Consider the following 21,168-nt stretch of genomic DNA (forward strand, 5'->3'; position numbering starts at 1 on the left):
TCCCAGCCTTACATTCATGGTCCTGCATAAAATTTCCCCACCCAGATGTGGCCCTCAGGCCAAAAATAACCCATGTTAACACCTTCTTATGCTGTGCGCCTCAGATACAGTAGAACCTCAAAGTTATGAACACCTCAGAAACCGAGGTTTTTCATAACTCTGAACAAAATGTTATGGTTGTTCTTTCAGAAGTTTGCAAGTGAACATTGACTTAAAACAGCTTTGAAACTTTGTTATGCAAAAGAAAAAAATGCTGCTTTTAACCATTTTAATTTAAATGAAACAAACACAGAAATGATTCCTTAGCTTGTTAAATCTTTTTTTTTTAAACTCTCCCCCCCTTTTTTAGTAGTTTATGTTTAACATAGTACTGTATTGTATTTGCTTTTATTTCGTTTTTGTCTCTGCTGTCTGATTGCATACTTCCAGTTCCAAATGAGGTGTGTGGCTGACTGGTCAGTTCGTAACTTTGGTGCTCATAACTCTGAGGTTCTACTGTACTTCTCAGAGGTAGCATGGTCCAATGAATAGGCACTGGATTAGGACTGAGGAGATCTGGATTTTATTTCCAGTTCTGCTGCTGTCCTGCTGTGTGTGCCCTTGACCAAGTCACTTCTCTGTGTCTGTTTTCCTTCCTGAGGTTTGTCTTCTCTATTGTAAATTCTTCAGGGCTAGAGATGGTCTCTCACGGTGTTTGTTCAGTGCCTAACATAACAGGGCCGCATTTTCACTTTGGGCCTCTTCTGTTACAGTACTAAATATGTTTACAGCAGTAAGTATACAACATAAGAAGAATATTCAATAACTTTCTTGCATGCTTTGCAAGTTTGCAGAAGATGTTGGCTCATGTAAAAACAAGGCATTCCAATAGCTGCTTCTGCTGATGGTTTGAATGTTCTGGGAGATCAAATTGTCCATGTCCCTCTTTTGCCTATAAGTCAATCAGACATTACTGTGTTCAGGTCTCTCTACCCTGGCCTTTTACCCTACTCTCTACTTCCCCAGCCTTGCAACTGTGACAGATATTAATCTTTTATACTTGTTCAAAATAGCATTTCCTTTTCTCCTTCCCTTAGTCCTGACTGCATGTTTTTGGACAGGGACCCAGGTGAGATCCTTTTCTGGATAATATTCTGAAAGTGCAATTACATTTAAAAAGTAGCCATGGATTTTGAGTGCCTATGGTTTTGATATGTTGGGCCTTTTTCTTAAAGATGCTGACCACTGCAAGTCCAGCTCATTTTAATGGAAATTGTGGGAGATGAGCACTTGTGAAAATCAGGCCCAAATTGTCTCAAGTGGGATAATAAAATCAGTATCTATTTCTAAAAAATGTGGACCAAGTTAGGGTGTTTTTAAGTGTTAGATTTCAAATATATTTGAGAGAATATAAACAATCTTAACTGAGAATTTCCAAACTTTTGCCCATTTAAATTGAATTCTAATGGTTCCATACAACTGTTTTTTGTAAGTGTGGAATAACTTTGCAACACTAAAAATAACAAGACTCTCCTCATAGTAACATATATGATGATGATACATTCGGGAAATAATAAAAACTGCAATATTTCATTTGCAATCTGTTTATTTTTTTTATACAGATCAGGTTTAAAGGAGAACAGGATTCCTGAAAACCTGTATGTTTTTGTTCTGACTGGTGATAGTAGCAGTTTAAACAATCACCTCAGGAGGAAATCTATTTTGAATCTTTAGGGATGCAAAGAAGTACAAACAGTTTGCTTGTTTATTTTTACACAGGAAATTACCAGTTTACAGGATGATATTGAATATCGAGAACCCAAACTGCTGGATAATTTTCCATTTCATTGAGGATATACAAAAATATAACATTGCTTTTTCAGCCCATAATCCTGCCTGAAAACAATCCCAAAATTTTGCAAAGGTATAAAGTCAGACAAAAAAAGGTGACATACTAGCTAAAAGAGAGGAGCTGGGGAGAATAGCACCTTAAATTAATATACCAATCTGCAATAATCACAGCTGAGGTTTTATTGACATGATCAAATGTTTCTCCAATATATTAAAATGTATATATACATTTCTGGCAATGTTTTTAGCAGCAAACTTTTGGCACTGAATATGGGGAATTTGCAGTCTCACTTCCTATAATACAATACTGGAGGGTGCCGTGCTCTGACAATTGTATTCCCTCAAGTGTGATAGGGTTGCAGAACATAGATCATGGTACTACAAGGAATACAAGACAGGCTCTATTAGAGTTGCTACCTACACAAAATGACACTTTCCCTTCAGGCTGAACATGTTAAGAAGACCAGCACAGTAAGTTATTGAATACTGTGCTATCTGCCCTTCATTTGTTATACAACCCAGGAGCTTAATTAATCTTCATCAAATTTTCACTGCAGGCTTTAAACATTCCCTCCAAAATCTACCAAGACTTTGTTAATATTTTTAGCCTCATGTTGCTTAAGGTTTTTCAGTTGCCTGCTGGTTAAGGATTTTCTGTTGTCTGTATTTCCTAAGAGCAGGTGACAGCAACCTTTACCCCAGTTTACAAAGCTTAGTTGGGATACTTTTATTGTGTTGAAGTACTTATTTTATGATGGGTTAGCAGAAGATTGGAATAATTACTGGTCTAATGTATATGGCATTCACAATATATCAGTATATTTTAGCACTAATATAGCTAGTCAGATTAAGGATCAAATTTTGCAGTCATTTGTGAAAACAAACACCATTAACTTCATACCCACTTAACTGAGAACTGAATTTGGGCCAGAATTACCCACCTGCAACTCCGCACCTACAAATTTGTAGGGCTCTTCTCTCCCACAAGCTGTGATACACATATAATAAAAATTGATCCCTGACCCAAAGAGTTCATGCTCTTGAAACAACCCTGAAAATAAACACTGAGAAGTCACTGGGGAGGGAGAGGGAGGAATCAAATAGGCATTCAATATGTATGTCTCGTCTCATTTAGTCCAAAACCCAGCATTTAATGACTATTTTCAGCTGGAATGTAGTAGTTGAAGGGTAGGGTTCAATACTGCCAACACTAAGGGTATGTCTATACAGCCTGGGTAAACAGACTCAGGTTTGTGGGGCTCATACTCTAAAAATAGGTATGTAGACAGCACTTTGAAGTTGTGATTCAGGCTCTGATGACTGAGGGTGGGGGTGGGATGTCAGGACTGCAGTCTCTGGACTGCAGCTTCAAAGCACTGTCTACACAGCTGTTTTTAGAGCACTAATGTGAGCCCTGCAAAACCGAGTTTCTTGATCTGGGCTGGGAGGCTTGCTGCTGTGGGCTGTATGGATGTACCCAAAATGCTCAAAAATCATTAGATTGGGTTAAAATAATGAGGTTTAAAAAAAAAAAACCACACTGGGTTCTTTTTATTTGCTATGAGGGTGTGCTCAATTCACATTTCACGGTTGTGGAGAAAAGCTTGAAAGACTGAAACTTATTTTTTGAAAAGGAAAGCTGAGATTCTCATGAAAACACAAGACTCCTGGAGTTGGGGCTTTAAGAATAACATCTAATATTGTGAGACTTTTGTGAAAAATTGTAAAAGTTGCCAACATTGAGGGTAATTTATTGGGGAAATTTGTTATTTGTATTGCGATAGTTCCTAGGGGCCTCAGTCATGATCAGAACCCCATTGAGCTAGGTACTGTACAAACACAGAACAAAAAGACAGTCCCTACCCCAAAGAGCATAAATGTGAGCAGTTATTCTAATGAGAATCACATTCAGTTTTGGTGCAAAGGTTATTTAAAAGATTGGGTTGGTTAGTTGTTTTTGCACTAGAAGTTGACATCTTTCCCTTCCCCTTCCTTTAGACACCCGTATCAGTAGAAAAGAACTGCCTCAAGAGACAAATCCACTTTCCAGAGGTACTTGATTCCTTTTCATTACCCTCATATTATCTCTCAGTTCATTAACCTGAGTTATGTAAACAGTTCTAAACATTGATACGATGGTCTAGCCTGATATGGAATATAAATATAACTTGGGACTGGAGAGGGTGGAGAACATAAAATCTTACCGAGTCATAGGCGGTCAGATTGGTGTGTTATAGTAACTGACAATGGTGACCACGGAACAGCAATACCAAGGGTTCTGCTCACTATTTCATCATGAAAACAGCTGGTTGAAGTGTCCAAACTGAACAATTTATTCCACGGATCAGCCCCTTTTTCCCCCTGTTTATGAACTGCCGAAACAAACAGTGTGTTTTTCTGAATTAATTAATTTACGTTTGTTCAATTCCAAATGGAGATGTCAGTGGAGTTTCACCACCGATCAGCTGAGGATCTGGCTCTTTATGTGAACAAATGGACTATGGATTGCTAGTGAATGGCTTATCACAAGTATTAATTTGCCATTCACTGTACAAGCTGTGTGATTGCTCACCAAAATCACATGATATTGTAATATAGCCTCAGTGCAGCTCTAACCTGCACTGGCTGCCACTAGCCGCTAGGGATGCCCTGGGCATATCCCCTGTGCCTGGTAGATGGACCGGGTGACATTAGAGATGCTCCTTCAAATAGAACACATAACCTCCCTTCAAGATTGTGAGGACTAGTGTGAATAGATAGAGGCTGGCAGCAGATGGCCAGTGAATTATCTGTGATACTGCATCAGACAGATATGGGATGGGCGGGGGGGCTGCTGGATAAGGAAACAATATTATGTTGCTTTGGGAAGCTATCACCTGCATTCTGAACAAAGATTTATTCTCTCATTTATAAAAATGATACTGGCAGAGTGTTTGAGGACTTTTCCATTCAATTGTAACAGGATTTGATTCTTCATCTGAATAGCCTACAATGAAATCCTTACTATCAGCAACAAAAATCACACTGAGAAAGGACTTGTCTGCTGAGATAGTTAAGGTACAACATGAGTTCAAAGAAAAGGTAGGCAACGTTAAGGGGAGAATAATGAAGGGGAATTTTCTCTACTTGATGCAGGGGATTAGACAAGAGATGTCCCTGTCATTAAAAATTCTGATCCTATATTAATTTTGATTGCTGAGTGGCTAGTGGGAAAGAGAAGGATGTGAAAAAGGAACAAGCAGAGGATGCAGGGATTAAAAAGAGGAGAGGGAGAGCAAAAGGATGGGAGAGATGAGAAAGAAAAGGCATGGGAAAAATATAGGTCTTTCAAGGTGCTTATGTTTCCCAAAGCTACCTCTTTTCACCTGTACACTGAACTGGGGTCTCGTCATTATGGATGGTGCTGGCTGACTGCTCTTTGACCTGAGTTAATGGTACCCAGCAATTTGCACTAGGTACTTGGCACTGAAGTCAATGGACCTATGCCAATTGACAAAGCGTTGACTGACGAGTTGGCCCAAGAATTCCAAAATATCAATTTATCAATTTATTTAAATTATTGCAAGAGAGATTATTGCAAAGAGAAAGTGTGCTCTGCAAATGTATAGCAACAAAATAAGATCTTTAACAGAGTATTCTCAGAGGCATTGCCAAGATAGCACATATCTTGCCAGACATCACAAAATTCAACCAGGTCATGGTTGTTTGCATGATGTATTCAAGTCTCATTCCATTGTTTAGTATAGCTTAAATTTATGGGCTGTAGCAAAATTGCATGTCACCCAATGGGCAAATAAACACATCTCCATTGTACTATATAGTAGCAAAGCAAGAGACTGAAGCTAAACATAAGCAATCCAGGAGGTAAACCTCTATCCTGTTGAATGTTAAAAATATGCAGTGTCTAAAAAATGGGATTACTTTACCATATGTCAATATCCATAATGCATTAAATCCTTTAGGGAAAACAAACAAGAGACTATCCCACAGGTATGGATGCAAATACATTTAGAAATCCCTCTTAGAAGAAGCAACCCTTTGAATCATCCCCTTATTCTACCCCAGTGCCCCTTTAATCCTCCCGACTGGGGAAAATGGCATTTTCCCCTGGCTTTAATAACACAATGAATTCAGAACAGATGGCACACATGGGCCTTGGTTTTCAAAGTCCTTGCTCCTTTTTATCCTCCGGTCCATTTTGCATTCATTAGTGTCTTGCATTTGTTTTGCCCATATTTATTTTATCTTAAATACCCCAAACCTGGCAAGACAGAACAGCGAAACCAGGCCAATTTAAGGAGATTTCTCTGTGTCCGATGCATTTGAAATTGCAGCATTTCATAAATACTGAGGATTGCTTATGAGCTACTGCCTCTAGTACATGGTTTTTACGTATTGGGTGTGCCAAGACCTATAGACGGCATGCAGTTGGTGGCAAGGAGACAGTTAACAAGCAGAGTAGAGCAGACAGCTGTGGTAGCTTGCCCTATTGCAGGGATTGTCAGGGAGCGGAGCCCTGTGGGAAACGTGGCTAGGCTCATCTGCAGGTAATTACTGCACCAGTAAAAAGAGCAAGCTAAAAAAACTCACTCACTCAAGACTAGGCAGACATAGGAGGCCAGACTGAGTATAAGATGGGAAGGAAGCTTGGTTGTGAGAGGGCCTTCCATTTTAATTTAGGATCTACAGCTTCTCCTCCAATTGACCTCAGCCTCTTGTCCTTTCTCTCTTTTTAAGGCAGCCTCCCAATTTTCAAAAATATTTGGCTAACACATACGTGAGCTTTTCCTAGGGTCTGTGAGTAACAAGGCAGGGCTCCCTCTAGTTGGGAGAAAACCTGCAACACAGGGCCACGTTATAGGGATGAGGTGTAAAAGTAGAGTATTTGAAATGACCTAAACTCTGCTGCTTTTTGGCTGTCAATGTCCTTCTTGCAGTGGTGGTAGCTACCAGGTTTAAGTTTTACGCAGGAGAGGGAATTACATTTGTGCTTCAGTGACGTGAGTGATATCTATGTAATGATGCCTTTAGCTGAGTCACCTTTGGGAATGGAACTGGGGACCTCTCGGCACAAAAGCCTCTCCATAAGCCTCTCTTCATGCCATCCGATAGAGAGGCTTCTCCAGGGGTGGTGGAACTGGGGTCTAATGCCCCCACAATGGAAACATTGTAGGGGCTGATCTGTGTTTCCTCCCCAAAGCAAGCTTCTGCCTCCTCTGGGCTTCTCCCAAGATAGACACCAGGGAGGTAGCCCCTCCACTTACTACCAGGAGCACTCTGACATAAAAAGTTGGGATGCTCCACTGTAGTATCCACTCCCTGTTGCACTCAGATGTAATCTACAGAGTGGTATGACACGACCACAGGAAACCTGGGTTATGTGTATAAGATACTCTTGTCCCATAAAAACCCACCTAGATTTAGAAAAGAAATAAGTGTCAGTACATTTTGGGTTTCTTTTTTTTCATATTATCAAAATTGTATTGTTCTGGACAGGAATCAAATTGAGGGGGGAAAAAAGGTAGAGGTATTCTTTTAAGTTTCCCCTTCAAGTACTTTTCCTCACTTGAGTGGTCAAAATAAGATGCCATTCCAAGTAGATGGTGCAGATACTCTAATCTGGAGGGAGGTGCCAGTATGCCACACCACCAAATCCTCCTTCTAGTCTGAGCCTTGTTTTGCATCAGTTACTTTGCATAGATGATTGCAAACTGCTCCTGTTTAACATAAAGAGAAAGGTGCAATATTTGCAGGTGATTAGACAGACAAGAGCATTGATATGGCTTCCTTTATTACAGTGCATCAGCCTGAATAACCACTCAGCAGGATATTTAACTGTGGGTGTTCAGATCCCCAAGATAGATGCCAGTCTGACAATGATGAGATAAAGCAGGTAAGGTAATATCTTTTACTGGGCCAACTGCTATTAGTGTGAGAGACAAGCTTTCAAGTCACACAGGAACTACACACCTGTGGCTGCCCTGTGCCAGCCAATTAGGGCTGTGGGGCTGGTTCATTGTTGTATAGACTTCCAGACTCGGGATGGAGCCTGGGCTCTACCAGCCTGTGAGGTGGAATGAATTTTGAAAGAGAAAATTGTTGAGGACATAGAAGTAAATGGTAATTGGGATAAAATACAACATGGTGCCAGACCAAACTAATCTCCTTTGAGAAAATAATTGATTTTTTTTAGAGATCGGAAATGCCTTACTGAAATTGAGGTAGATTGTATCTACTGCATTTGATACAGTTCCACATGGGAAATTATTAGTTAAAATTGGAGAATATGGGGATTAGTATGAGAATTGAAAAGTGGATATGGCACTTGTTAAACGAGAGACTACAATTGGTTCCACTGAAAGGTGAACTGACAAGCTGGAGGAAGGTTACTAGTGGAGTTCCTCAGGGATTGGTGTTGGGACCTATTTTATTGAACATTTTTATTATTGACCTTGGCACAAAAATGTGGAGTTTGTTAATAAAATTTGCAGATGACAGAAATTTGGGAGGTATAGCCACTGTCAAGTTTCCTTCCCCACTCTGAACTCTAGGGTATAGATGTGGGGACCTGCATGAAAACCCCCTAAGCTTATTTTTACCAGTTTAGGTTAAAACTTCCCCAAGGTACAAACTATTTTACCTTTTGCCCTTGGACTTTATTGCTGCCACCACCAAGCATCTAACAGATATATAACAGGGAAAGAGCCTGCTTGGAAACGTCTTTCCCCCCAAAATCCTCCCCAAACCCTACACTCCTTTTCCAGGGGAAGGCTTGATAAAAATCCTCACCAATTTGCATAGGTGAACACAGACCCAAACCCTTGGATCTTAAGAACAATGAAAAAGCAATCGGGTTCATAAAAGAAGAATTTTAATTGAAGAAAAAAAGTAAAAGAATCACCTCTGTAAAATCAGGATGGTAAATACCTTACAGGGTAATCAGATTCAAAACATAGCGAATCCCTCTAGGCAAAGCCTTAAGTTACAAAAAGACACAAAAACAGGAATATCCATTCCATTCAGCACAGCTATTTTATCAGCCATTTAAACAAACAGAATCTAATGCATATCTAGCTAGATTACTTACTAAGTTCTAAGACTCCATTCCTTTTCTGTTCCCAGCAAAAGCATCACACAGACAGAGAGAACCCTTTGTTCCCCACCCCCCCAGCTTTGAAAGTATCTTGTCTCCTCATTGGTCATTTTGGTCAGGTGCCAGCAGCATGTCTTAGCTTCTTAAGCCTTTACAGGTGAAAGGGTTTTTCCTCTGGCCAGGAGGGATTTAAAGGTGTTTACCCTTCCCTTTATATTTATGGCAGCCACTATGGAGGAGGACCAGAATATCATACAAGAAGATCTGGATGACCTTGAAAACTGGAGAAATAGAAATGGGATGAAATTTAATAGTGCAAAGTACGAGGTCACGCAGTTAGAGACTAACAGCAAGAATTTTTGCTATAAGGTGGGGACTTATCAGTTGGAAGCAACAGATGAAGAGAAAGACCTAGAGTATTCGTTGATCACAGGATGACTTGGTTTGAGGATTTCAGTAACTCTGCCAGAGGTTAGGGGTCTATTTCAGGAGTGGGTGAGGTTCTGTGGCCTGCAATGTGCAGGAGGTCAGACCAGATTATCATGATTATCCCTTCTGACATTAAAGTCTATAAGACTATGAGCCACCTATGTGATGTGAAGACTGTGAAAAAGGCGAATGGAATCCTAGGATGCATCAGGTGAGACAGGGAAGTGTTAGTACCATTATACAAGGCATTGGTTGGACCTCATCTGGAATAATGTGTGCAATTCTTTAAATTCTGGTCCCCCATGTTTAAGAAAGATAAATTCAAACTGGAGCAGGTGCAGAGAAGGACTACTAGGATGATCAGGGGAATGATCAGAAGAGACTCAAAGAGCTTGGCTTGTTTAGCCTAACCAAAAGAAGGCTGAGGGGAGATATGATTGCTCTGTATAAATACATTAGAAGGATAAACCAGGGAGGGAGAGGAGTTATTTAAGTTAAGCGCCAATGTTGACACAAGAATAAATGGATATAAACTGGCCATCGATAAGTTTAGGCTTGTAATTAGGTGAAGGTTTCTAACCATAACAAGAATAAAGTTCTGGAGCAGCCTTCTAAGGGGAGCAGTGGAGGCAAAAAACCTAACTGGCTTCAAGACTGAGCTTGGTATGTTTATGGAGGGGATGGTATGATCAGACTGCCTACAATGTCATGTAGTTGATCTGCGACTGCTAGCAGCAAATATCTCCAATGGCTGGTGATGGGACACTAGATGAAGAGGGCTCTGAGTTACTACAGAGAATTCTTTCCCAGGTGTGTGGCTGTTGGGTCTTGCCCACATGCTCACGGTCTAATTGATGGCCACATTTGGGGTCAGGAAGGAATTTTCCCCTAGGTCAGATTGGTAGAGACCCTGGAGGCTTTTCACCTTCCTTTGCAGCATGGGTCATAAGTCACTTGCAGGTTTAAACTAGTGTAAATGGTGGATACTCTGTAACTTGAAGTCTTTAAATCATGATTTGAAGATTTCAGTAACTCATCCAGAGGTTAGGAATCTATTACAGGAGTGGGTGTGCAAGATTTTGTGGCCCACAATGTGCAGGAGATCAGCTTGATGATTATGATGGTCCCCTCTGGCATTACAGTCTGAGGCTATGAATACTTCATATTTATCTATTTTGGAAATTCCTACTTTCCTTTACCCTCAAGCCCAGACAATGAAATCAGGAGATTAAGTTGGATGATTATAAAAACGTTTATAATTTATCTCTGCTGAAACAGAGAATGTGTTTAAAAAAACAAAACAAAACAAAAAAAAAGAGTGAATGTACACCGGAATGCTGCAGTCTGAGGGGCATACAAGCACGTTAATCATCGTCTCACAGAAATGTGCACAAACAAGAATTAATACAATTAATCACTAATAGATCATGCAGCTGTGAAAGTTAAATAATAAGGAAGAAGAGGAAGGGTGCTCTAGGGACAAAAAATACAATCTAATTAAGTTTGTGATATATATATGGCATGGGGCCTTATCTAAAACATATTAAAGTTCATGGAAAGTCTCCCATTGGCTTTAATGAGCTTTTGGATTAGTCCTATGATTATTTCTCCCTGCTCTTGCCTCCCCCACCCCAGTATTATATACTCCATAAAAGGTTTTTGGTCTTCACCTTCGACTTGTCAACTTGTAACTACCAGCCCTTCTATCATCTTCTCAGTGACCTCAGGCTGACAACATTCACATGTTTTTCCCAAAGGCTATGGCAACTTTTATTCAGGTTCTTCAGCTTCAATTTTCCATCTCACACACTTCCTCCCGGATACAGACTTCAGCTACCTATAGGATGGACAGACATCATAAACAGGACAGGATTGCTTTCAGAAAAATTCCTGCCTACAGCACTACTTTCTCATCCTTTCTGGGAAGTGCTTGGATTTTCCATATCACGCTCTTTCCTGTCTGGTGTGTGACCTTCCTTTTCCCGGTTTAGTCCTTTTTGTTTTTTAAAAAGCAAAATAGCAAGCCCCCATGACATCTCATTTTAATGATGGTTTTATCCTGCTAGACTTGTGTTAATGTACGTTGTTGTTACAGGGAAAGGGTCAGGGGGAAGTGATGAGAACTCGGTAAGGACAAAACACAAATGTTCTTGGTTACAAGAATAAACATGACTTAACTCTCCTATAAACCCCAATTTTGCTGAAGAGACCTTCTACAATCCAATAGTCACACTAGTAAGGAGCTGAAACCCTGAAATCTTTCTCATGAAAATTGACTTAAAAATGTAGAGAAGTCAAGATATGGGATTAAGTGAAAGGTGTGGAATGGAATGCCTACAGTGACTTTTAAAAAAACCCATTATTGACACACATGAACTTTCTACACCAAATCTTTTTCATAACCTGTATTTTTATCTTTAAAAGACATACTTGTGTTTGGTTAACCTCTTATCATTAACTTTGTATTTATTTTGTGCAAATTCCAAAATTGGTAACCACAGATTATGAAATGTACTTGATGCTAATATAAAGCTCTCTCATTTTTCCATTGAAAGGATTTCTCATACTTTATTTCTCCATGACATTCATTGTAGGAGGATCTGTCCTTTTCCAAAAACAAGCTGTAGCATATCTGGCTGCAACTAGTAATTGTGTTTGCCTGTGGCATCCTTCTCTGAGTCAAAGGCCTCCTTTGGGCTGTAACCTGGTAGAATACTATGGGTTCTCTGGGTAGCCTAACATGAAATGGGTTGACGAGGAGCCTCTGAGCACATGTACATTTAAAACACAACCATAAAAGTATCAAAAATAAACTTTTCTCATACTCATCATAGAAACATAGACTCATCATCCTTATCTATCACCCACCTTCAGGCAAAAATCTGATTAAATACCTAAGTCTCAAAGTTAGTCTCATAGTAATTTTTTAAAAATACTTTTAGATAGAAAAATGATTTTTTGACTAAACTGAAAATTTTTCAAAAGTTTTCCATCTTTGTTAAAAAAACAGAAACCGAAAACTCTTCAGTAAATATTTTTGGTATTTTTATAATCTTTTGCTTTTGTTTCTGATTTAAAAAAACCTTGGCTTTCGGTTTTCAGATTGTTTTGTTTTTTTATTAGATTTTTCAGAACAAAAAATTTCATGGGAATTTTTTTTAATGAAGATATTCAAAAATTCCCCATGGGAAAAATAGTTGCCATTTTTTTGACTAGATTGTCCTGTTCTTGAAGGTCAACTAACCTAGTTTGCCAAACCAAAAAGAGAAGCAAATTCCAGATCTGAGGGACAGTCCATAGAGTAAGTCCTGCTCCCAGTCCTCTAGAATTCAAATCCAATGGCTATTAGTGGAAATGTCCAAATGGCTTCTACTGTTGAAATGATTCACTGATAGATAGGTGAGAATCTGGCCCATTGTCTCAAATATGCAACAAGAGGCAAACCTTGAACCATAAGGCTTTATAGATTGGAATTAGAGATGAGCAAATAATTTTACCATGAATAATTTATTTTGCAATTTACCTCATGTTCTACCCATGGAATATCCATGACCCCTTTGTTTAGGTTAGCTCTGTAGCCAGTTTTCAGCCTACATTACAGTATTAATAGCCAAGATGGTACAAATAGATTTTGAGAGTAAAATTTCAAGTGACATAGTTGCAGATGCTTCAGTAACACCCAACTATATTGCATCTATTGTTTTCCATTCATCCACTATCTTTGCAAAGTTTTGAAAACAAACAAAGAGAAACATGCTGTTTTTGTGGTATCCTTTCTCAGTACCTGAGCTCCATGAAGTAATGTTGGTTGTGATATTATTAGTTGGCCATCTACAACAGCTGTTCTGTTTCTACCTAGAGTTATGGGGACAGTTAAATTTGCCCTTCACCCTTGAAATTCTTTCACTTACGAAACTGAACCAGCAGCAGATGCATCAAGAGTAAAATTCAGAATTGTAGTAATAGTATCTAACCTTTTGATACATTGAGTATTGCTATTTTTTCTTTGCATCTGATCAATATAAGGACATAAGTTTGGCACATGTATTTGTTGAATCACCAGCTTTGATTCAAAGTACGTGTCGTTAACCATTTCCTCCCCTTCCTTCCTTTGTAAATTTACCGTCAGAAAGATGTTTCTTGTCTAATTTTTTTAAGTTTCAATTAAGCTTCAGCAGACTTGCAGAAGCAATTTATTGAACGGTGCCCACACAAGACGACATTCATTCAGAAATTCATATATGCTGCAGATTTGATTCCCCTCTCCCTCCCCTCATGGTTTTAGTGTTCCCTCTACTTCAAATGGAAAAGCCCAAATTAAACATAATTACAGTACTATGGGCATTAATTTTGTTTTATGTTTCCCGTTTTGCAGAAGAAGAGTACTAGGGCAACACAAATAATACAAAGCAGGAGTTTAACCAAGAGGATTAGTCAGTGGGCCAGATTGTTTGCTGGTGGAAATCAGAGTAGCTGCACATGCCATTTTGGGGGGGATGTAAATGTACCTTATCCAATCATTAGGCATGATATTTGGAAAGGAGAAAAGCGGAGGGGGGATAGCCTAAAGAGGCAGAATAGAAGATTGGAGAGAGAGGGGGGCTTGGAAAGAAAGCTAGTAGGAGGAAAAACAAACTGGAAGAAAGAGGAGGGGGAACTACAAGGTAAATAGTCACAAGTTTGAGATGTTTATGATGTGGTAACCTTCCTAGTGAAGATTTCCCTGGTGATGTATTCCTTTGTGACACCTTGGCTAGTTTTGACTGATTTCCATTAATGGAATTTAACATTTTATTTCTCATACGTAAGGCTAATACCAGAATGTCTCTCACAGGTTCAGTGCAACTGCATTGCTGAGTTAATTAATAAAACAGAAATAATTCCAGAAAAGCTGCACAGGTCAATAATTACTCATCAAGCCCATCCACCTGTAGTATGGTAAATGATTTAGATACAGTACTTTATCTTATTAAAATATAATATCGGTAGGGATATATATTTTTCTGTGTAAGAATAGAAAGCAGTTATCACTATTCAATAGACACTATAGATTACTATTCAGCATATGCTGATTGCTTTGAAATCACTTTCTTTCCTAGAACTGTAATTCATTGGAACTTATTATCCAAATTATTCACAATACTTATAACATTAGAAGGTTCTGAGATACTATGAAGATTCTTGGTTACCATGATGATGAGCACAGTCTAAAACTTGAGACATTTTGAAGATTTTTTTATTTGTTACATGGGCTATATAGAATGTACTTTTCTATTTCTATTCCATTGTCCCTCCCTTGCAAAAAAACCTGTATCTCTTGAAATCAATACAATAAGTAGTTTTTTAAATTCCTCCTGAGCTTTAACTCCCCTATATTCTCCATTATAGCTTACTCAAGAGACAGCATATATACATTGTGTAAGTGCATACCAAAGATCAAAAGATCAGAGGAGAGACCTGAATGTGAATTTCAGAATGCACACAAAATTTTCAAGCTCTTACAGCTACAAAGTAAATGGCTATAATGCAGAACAAGGCATAAGGATTAGGAATTGTCTCCAAGAGAGCTGATAACTATTGGCTTTTACTCATTTCCCCCCTCCCTCTGTCCCCCAGTTGTTGTTTTACTATAGTATGTTCTACAGTTTTATTCTTTTTCAGTTGGAAATTTTGATCAGGGTCAACATTGGGAATGGCACAGAACGTGCACAATGACATTCCTTCCATCAAAGAACAGGCAGTAGCCTGTAAAATTTGGTAAGTTACAGGAACACCATTTGTGTAACTCTGCTGCATGTCACAGGAAGTCGCTGCCCATGCTGCTACATATAAGGACATGGTTCCGCTGGAAGCAGAATGCCTGTCTTTAATAAATTAAAAAAAAAACCCAAAAACAACTTTCTGAGCATTCCCAGATGACATCTGTAGTTTGTCCTGCAAACAACTGGCCTGAAATATGGAGATGCTTTGGTTGTGCAGTCATGCCTTGGCTGATAGTAGGCTTCCTGTGAAATCTGTAAATCATCAGATAACAAAAGAGTTTAGCAGCATTATTTAAGTTTAAAATATTTAGAAATATGCCCCCAATAGAACTGCTTATTTATAGCCTATCTCTAAACGTACATCTCTAGAATGAATTCATGCATCTATATTTGATATTACAGCTGTTGCGCTGGATTGGGAATGACCAATGAATGAAGAGATGGCAAGTACAATGAGAGAATAATAATGATCTGATGGCAGCCTGTCATTCGTAGCTAGTGTCTGCAGTGTGTTTTTTTCCTAAATGAATTAGTTAAACTTCATCTTGTTGAAGTCTCATCATTTTAGAGGCTCTTACAAAAAGAAAGCTAATAAACAGATGGACTCATTCTTGTTCTAAGTCCACAATCTCATTTGGAACTAATTGCCATTCTCGTTGTCAGTCTCAGGAGAGAGGCTGATGAGGAAATAGACCTATGCTTTCACCCCTACAGGCAAGTCTCTGCTCTGGGGTGAGGGTCATGCTGAGAGATTGTAGGGGAGACCTACAGTGCTGCTGCCCACACTATCCCTGTAGAGGCCTTCAGCCTCCAGTGTTGGGAATCCAGAACCTTACACGAACATGACATTTAATAAAAAATTACAAGCATAAAAATTCAGATAATATCAATTGAAAACCCTTCACAGACTGGGAGAAGTGCTTGGAGGAGCTTTCCCATCTATCACTAGAGGGTGCTGGCTCTTCAAGGGTAAAATGCACTGCACATGTTTACAGTGGGCATGTCTATGATAATTCCTAAGCAATAGTACTTCAGAAGGGAAAAGAGAAAAGACACTGTCAGAGATTCACTGTATTACATGGTGGAAATGAAGCCAAGTGGACAGACCAATTGAAGAAATAGCAGTGCCTTGTGGACAAGTTCTCTCCCACCAAATGCTGCAGTAACCAGTTCAAGGGCTTGTCTACACTTACAGTGCTGCAGCAGCTGCTGGAGCACTTAGTGAAGATGCTAGCTATGCTGATGGGTGAGTCTCTCCCATTGGTGTGCATACTCCACCTTCCTGAGATGTGGCAGCTATGTTGACAGGAGAAGGTCTCCCACTGACATAGCACTGTCTACACTGGGAGTTAGGTTGGTATAACTGTGTAACTTGGGTGAGGATTTTCCACACCCCTGAGCAATGTAGTTATACCAACTGTGACAGGGTCAGGCCAGATGGCTATAGGAGAGTGATAGAAGGTAGATATACTAGCCCCAGATTAAGGAGGTCCCTTTTCCCTGAGTAAGATAATGGGCTGTTCCAGAACAATCAGGAAGTTCCTGGAACCAATTAAGGCAGGCTAATTAGGACACCTGGAGCCAATTAAGAAGCTGCCAGAATCAATTAGGACAGGCAGGCTAATCAGGGCACCTGGTTTTAAAAAGGACCTCACTTCAGTTAGTGATGTGTGTGCGAGGAGCTGGAACCAAGAGGTGTGCAAGAAGCTGAGAGTGAGTAGGCATTCTGCTGGAGGACTGAGAGGTACAAGTGTTATCAGACATCAGGAGGAAGGTCCCGTGGTGAGGACAAAGAAGGTGTTGGGAGGAGGCCATGGGGAAGTAGTCCAGGGAGTTGTAGCTGTCACACAGCTGTTACAGGAGACACTATAGACAACTGCAATCCACAGGGCCCTGGGCTGGAACCTGGAGTAGAGGGCAGGCCTGGATTCCCCCCATCCTCCCAACTCCCTATTTGGTATAAGAAGAGTTGATCTGGACTTTGGGCCCCACCTGAGGGGAAGGTCCCTGGACTGTCCCCCGCCCCATTAGGTGGGCCAGCAGAGGATTGATCTCCTCCTTTTCCCCATGCTAGCCAGTGATGAGGTTAGCCAAGTGAACAGCAGGTTTGTGCCACTAACAAAAGGAGCCAAACTGAGGACTGCCGTAAACCTCTGAGGTGAGCAAATCCGCCAGAAAGCGCAGAACCCTCCAAGCCTCCAAGGCAGAGGAGGAACTTTGTCACACAATATAAGTTTGTAGTGTAGACCAGGGCCAAGAAACCTTTAGTGCTTCTACTGTGTTCTTTGTCCTTCTGCACTAAGGCCTTGATTCAGGAAAGTACACCCATTCGGGACAGCACTGAAGTCAATGGGTCTTCAGCATATGTTTAGAGTAGAGCTTCAGTGCATTCTTGAATCAGGGCCTTACACAGGTACAGTAATGGTGCTGAATGGAAGGGTTCAAATTCTCTTCTGTTTTATGCAGGTACACCCCTGTCGGTTTCCATGGCATTGCACTAGTGCAACAGAGGAGATTTTGTCCCCTTGCAATTCAAATGAAACCAAACATTTATGGACTAGATCTTCAGTTGGTGTAAAACAACATAGCTCCATTGAAGTCAGTGGCGCTATGGTGAGTCATACCAGCTGAGAAGCTGACCCAGTGTTAGGAAAGAAAACTGTAATTGATCAGGTTTCAGAGTAGCAGCCGTGTTAGTCTGTATCCACAAAAAGAACAGCAGTACTTGTGGCACCTTAGAGACTAACAAATTTATTTGAGCATAAGCTTTCGTGAGCTAGTGAGGTGTAGCTCACGAAAGCTTATGTTCAGATAAATTTTAGTCGCTAAGGTGCCACAAGTCCTCCTTTTTTTTTTTTTTTTTTGTAATTTACCAGTGGAAGCTGTGCTTAAAAAATACATCTGAAACTTTTAAGAATTACAAGCAGATTAGTCAACCGGTGTGGTGGATGTAGACTGGTTAAGTGTGATCAACTACTTTATGACTAAGAAGATGTCAAATCTTAAGTGGATGTCACTCTGTTCTTGGAAATCAAGTAGTTACAAGTACATTCTTCCAAGTAAATAGTCACATGAATAGACTCCATTTCTTTCCCCCTGTGTATTTACAGTAGCAGTGTGCAATTTCACTGATGTGTGACCTGTTTCACCACTGTTGCTCCAGATTTATGCTAGTGTAATGTCACTGAAATCAGTGATGTTATTCCAGTGTAAAACCGGTATAATGCTTTGCTTCCAATCTTGTTTAATAGGATTTTTTTTTCTTTACTGAATGTTTGAATTCTTGGGTCTGGGTATATATTACAGTTGCAATTAAAAAACATCCTTTTTACCTGAGGTGGCTAAAATGCTCCTGGGGAGACAGGATGAACTCAGAAACCCTTAGCATAAAAAATAATGAACTATCACCATGTTTTTTTTCTTGTACTGCGTATTAAGACTGACTCATTTTAGCCTTTTTGTCAAAAACAAGAAAATCCCTCATGCCTGGATTGAACTGAAAGTGTAATGATTCATCTGTGTTGAATGTACCATGCCAAAACTTATGAAAGTCAGTTAGAGAGAGATGTTGGGGAATCCTTATGCATGAACAGTAACAGGTGAACTCCTAGGTGAAGAGCATGACACCTGAAAGATGATTTTCCAAGATTTGTAGCAAGGACTTGGATTTCATCTGTGAATGACCTTGCTGTCAGGATGATCTGGGCATATGTACCATAACTATTCCTAGGGCAGTGGCGTGTATTCATTTGTATACAAGAATTTTCCACTACCACCTCTTGCATCCCCCCTCCCACAATTATAACACTAAGTTACATTTTGGGGAAAGGCTGCAGGGTCTTCTCTCCTTCTGGCAAGATCAGCCCTCAAGGGCCATTGGCCAGATTCCAGGACTTTCTTCTCCCCAGGCAAGAAAAGCCTTTGTGGTAAGGTGAAGGCACAGTCTTTAGGAAAGAGAAACTATCTATGAACCCTCCCTAATTACCAGAAGCCATCTTAGAGGAAATGGACAGGTTACTGGACTGTCTTTTCTTTCCCCATCACTTTATGTTCCCTCTCCCTAGACCAGTAATTATCTTTTGAAAAAAAGGGCCAGGGCTTCAAGGCTAATTCTTTTTCCAAAAGAGGGACCTTGGTGCTGGCTCATTTTCCATGTGGGAGATGTATGGACTAGCCTTTAAATTGATCCTCATGGCTGGAACACCCTCATTTTATTTTCTGGTGCCTAGTTTTTCCAGCTATCTGTGCCAAGCTGATTCCATTGCCCATGCTGCCACTTCAGATGTCAGTGATAGCATTCCATCTTGACCATTGCACTTGAATGCAATAGCATGTTACTCCTTTTGAGCCTAGTGGCTAACCAAAGTTTGGAGCCCTGCAAGTTGTTTCCTCTAGGAAAAGAAATTTGATGATGGAACCAAGTAACTTACTAAGATTATATATGAAGTCCTGTTGTTCTGAACACAGTAGGGATCAAACCACAGGAGACTGTTCCTTTGCCTGTTGTTCCAAACCTGCCTTTCTAGCCAGCACTCTGTGTCCAAAAAGCTTTCTCTCTAAGCTTTCTCTCAGGGCCATGTTACCAGCACTTTTGTTACTGTCTACTTGGCCTTCTGGCTGCTTCTGTCTCCCCTGGCTCCTTTTCTCTCACACAGAGAAAATTGGTTCCACCAAAAAATAACTTAGCCCCTGCATTTGCTATCAGTGGCCTGGGAAAACCCCTTGGGCCCCATGTTTCAGCTTTTACTCAAACTTTCCATGTGCCTGCTTTGGGTACTACTGCTATTGTTTTAGCTTCTTTACATATATTCTGACTGAAAGGTGGCACTCCCCCCCCCATAATAAGCATATACTTAGTGTAGGCCACTTGATTAAGTTTCAATCAATGAGATTTGTTTAAAAAAATCCTGAAGATATAGACAGACACACACACACACACACACAAGTTTTAACAGGAGGAAATTTTAATATGCAGAGCATTATTTTTCCTACAAAGAAAACCACACTTTTCTATTCCTTTTTTAAAGAAAAGGCTGACACATAGATATGCACTGAATCTTCCGTGACCTGTAATAACCTGAGACTGTGATTAATGGAAGACATTCTTTCCAATATCCAACCCATCCCTTTTATCTGAAACTGTTTTACTCTTTGCTTAGGCATTTCCCAAAAGTCAACTTTTTTTTTTTCATAGCTTTGTGCTCTTACAATGCCACTGCTTGATTTTCTTCCCCCCAATATTCCAAGGAGTGCTTTGTGAAAGGAGGTTAGCAAAGTAGTGGTGGCTCATCACACTCACCGATGAACACTTAATCCATCTCCATTAATTGTTCCAGTCTGATTTAGACATTAAGCAGGTGACAGACACTGCAGTTAGTATCATGTCTATCACACAGAGTCTACAAATGTGCTAAGAAAGCAGAGAAACAAATGACCAAGCAAGATCAGAGATAACCAAACCCAGAATGTGTCACTTTTTAAAGATCTTTTAGAAACACTAATGGTAGCTCCAGTTGCTTCATATACATATTGTGCGTTAAAAAAATTACCTTGTGAAATAGATGACTTGAAGACTTTTCCACTTAATGTGTTAAGTTTAACAAATACAGGAAAAGTTTTTCTCGTATAAGAAACAAAATTTTATACTTTGTATTTTCATTTTCTTCCCTCTTCTTTTCCTGTAGGTTTAGTTCTTGCGTTTCTAATGGTTATGAGAGAAGATAAAATGAGTACTGTACTTGTGACTGAGGGGCCAGTCTGCTGCCTTTGAAGTCAATAGCAAGTCCCATATGTTCCAATGGCATCTGGCCCATAGTGTGAAGCAATTTCTCATTTGCGAAAGGAGACTTTCTAATAATGGTCAGGAGAATTTTTCATTTTGCGACAGCTGTTACTGAAAACCCATGTATTTGCCGTGTACAGTTTGGGGCCTGACTCAGTGCTGCATTGCTCCATTTGTACATACGTGTCACTCCACTGATTTCATGAAACAAGATGCTGTGGTATTGTTCTCCATTTTTTGTTCCATTTAGTATATTGTCTAGAAGCTGATGG

The 21,168-nt window shown here is 39.9% G+C and overlaps 1 long non-coding RNA gene across 5 annotated transcripts in view; it reads left to right on the forward strand.

The window, feature by feature from the left end:
* The window catches only part of LOC125638127 (uncharacterized), a 93,447-nt gene that overhangs the window by 61,512 nt on the left and 10,767 nt on the right, over positions 1-21,168 (forward strand). For 2 of the 5 annotated variants that reach the window (XR_007357155.2, XR_012668975.1), the window contains 3 exons: positions 3,829-3,882; positions 4,793-4,911; positions 7,629-7,723. This is a non-coding gene — a long non-coding RNA (uncharacterized LOC125638127). Of the gene's footprint in view, positions 1-2,213; positions 2,302-3,828; positions 3,883-4,792; positions 4,912-7,628; positions 7,724-21,168 lie in introns of those variants that run through there. The other 3 variants (XR_007357157.2, XR_007357156.2, XR_012668976.1) reach the window with 2 other exon arrangements.

This window comes from Caretta caretta, chromosome 6 (assembly GCF_965140235.1).
Source record: "Caretta caretta isolate rCarCar2 chromosome 6, rCarCar1.hap1, whole genome shotgun sequence".
NCBI lineage: Eukaryota > Metazoa > Chordata > Testudines > Cheloniidae > Caretta > Caretta caretta.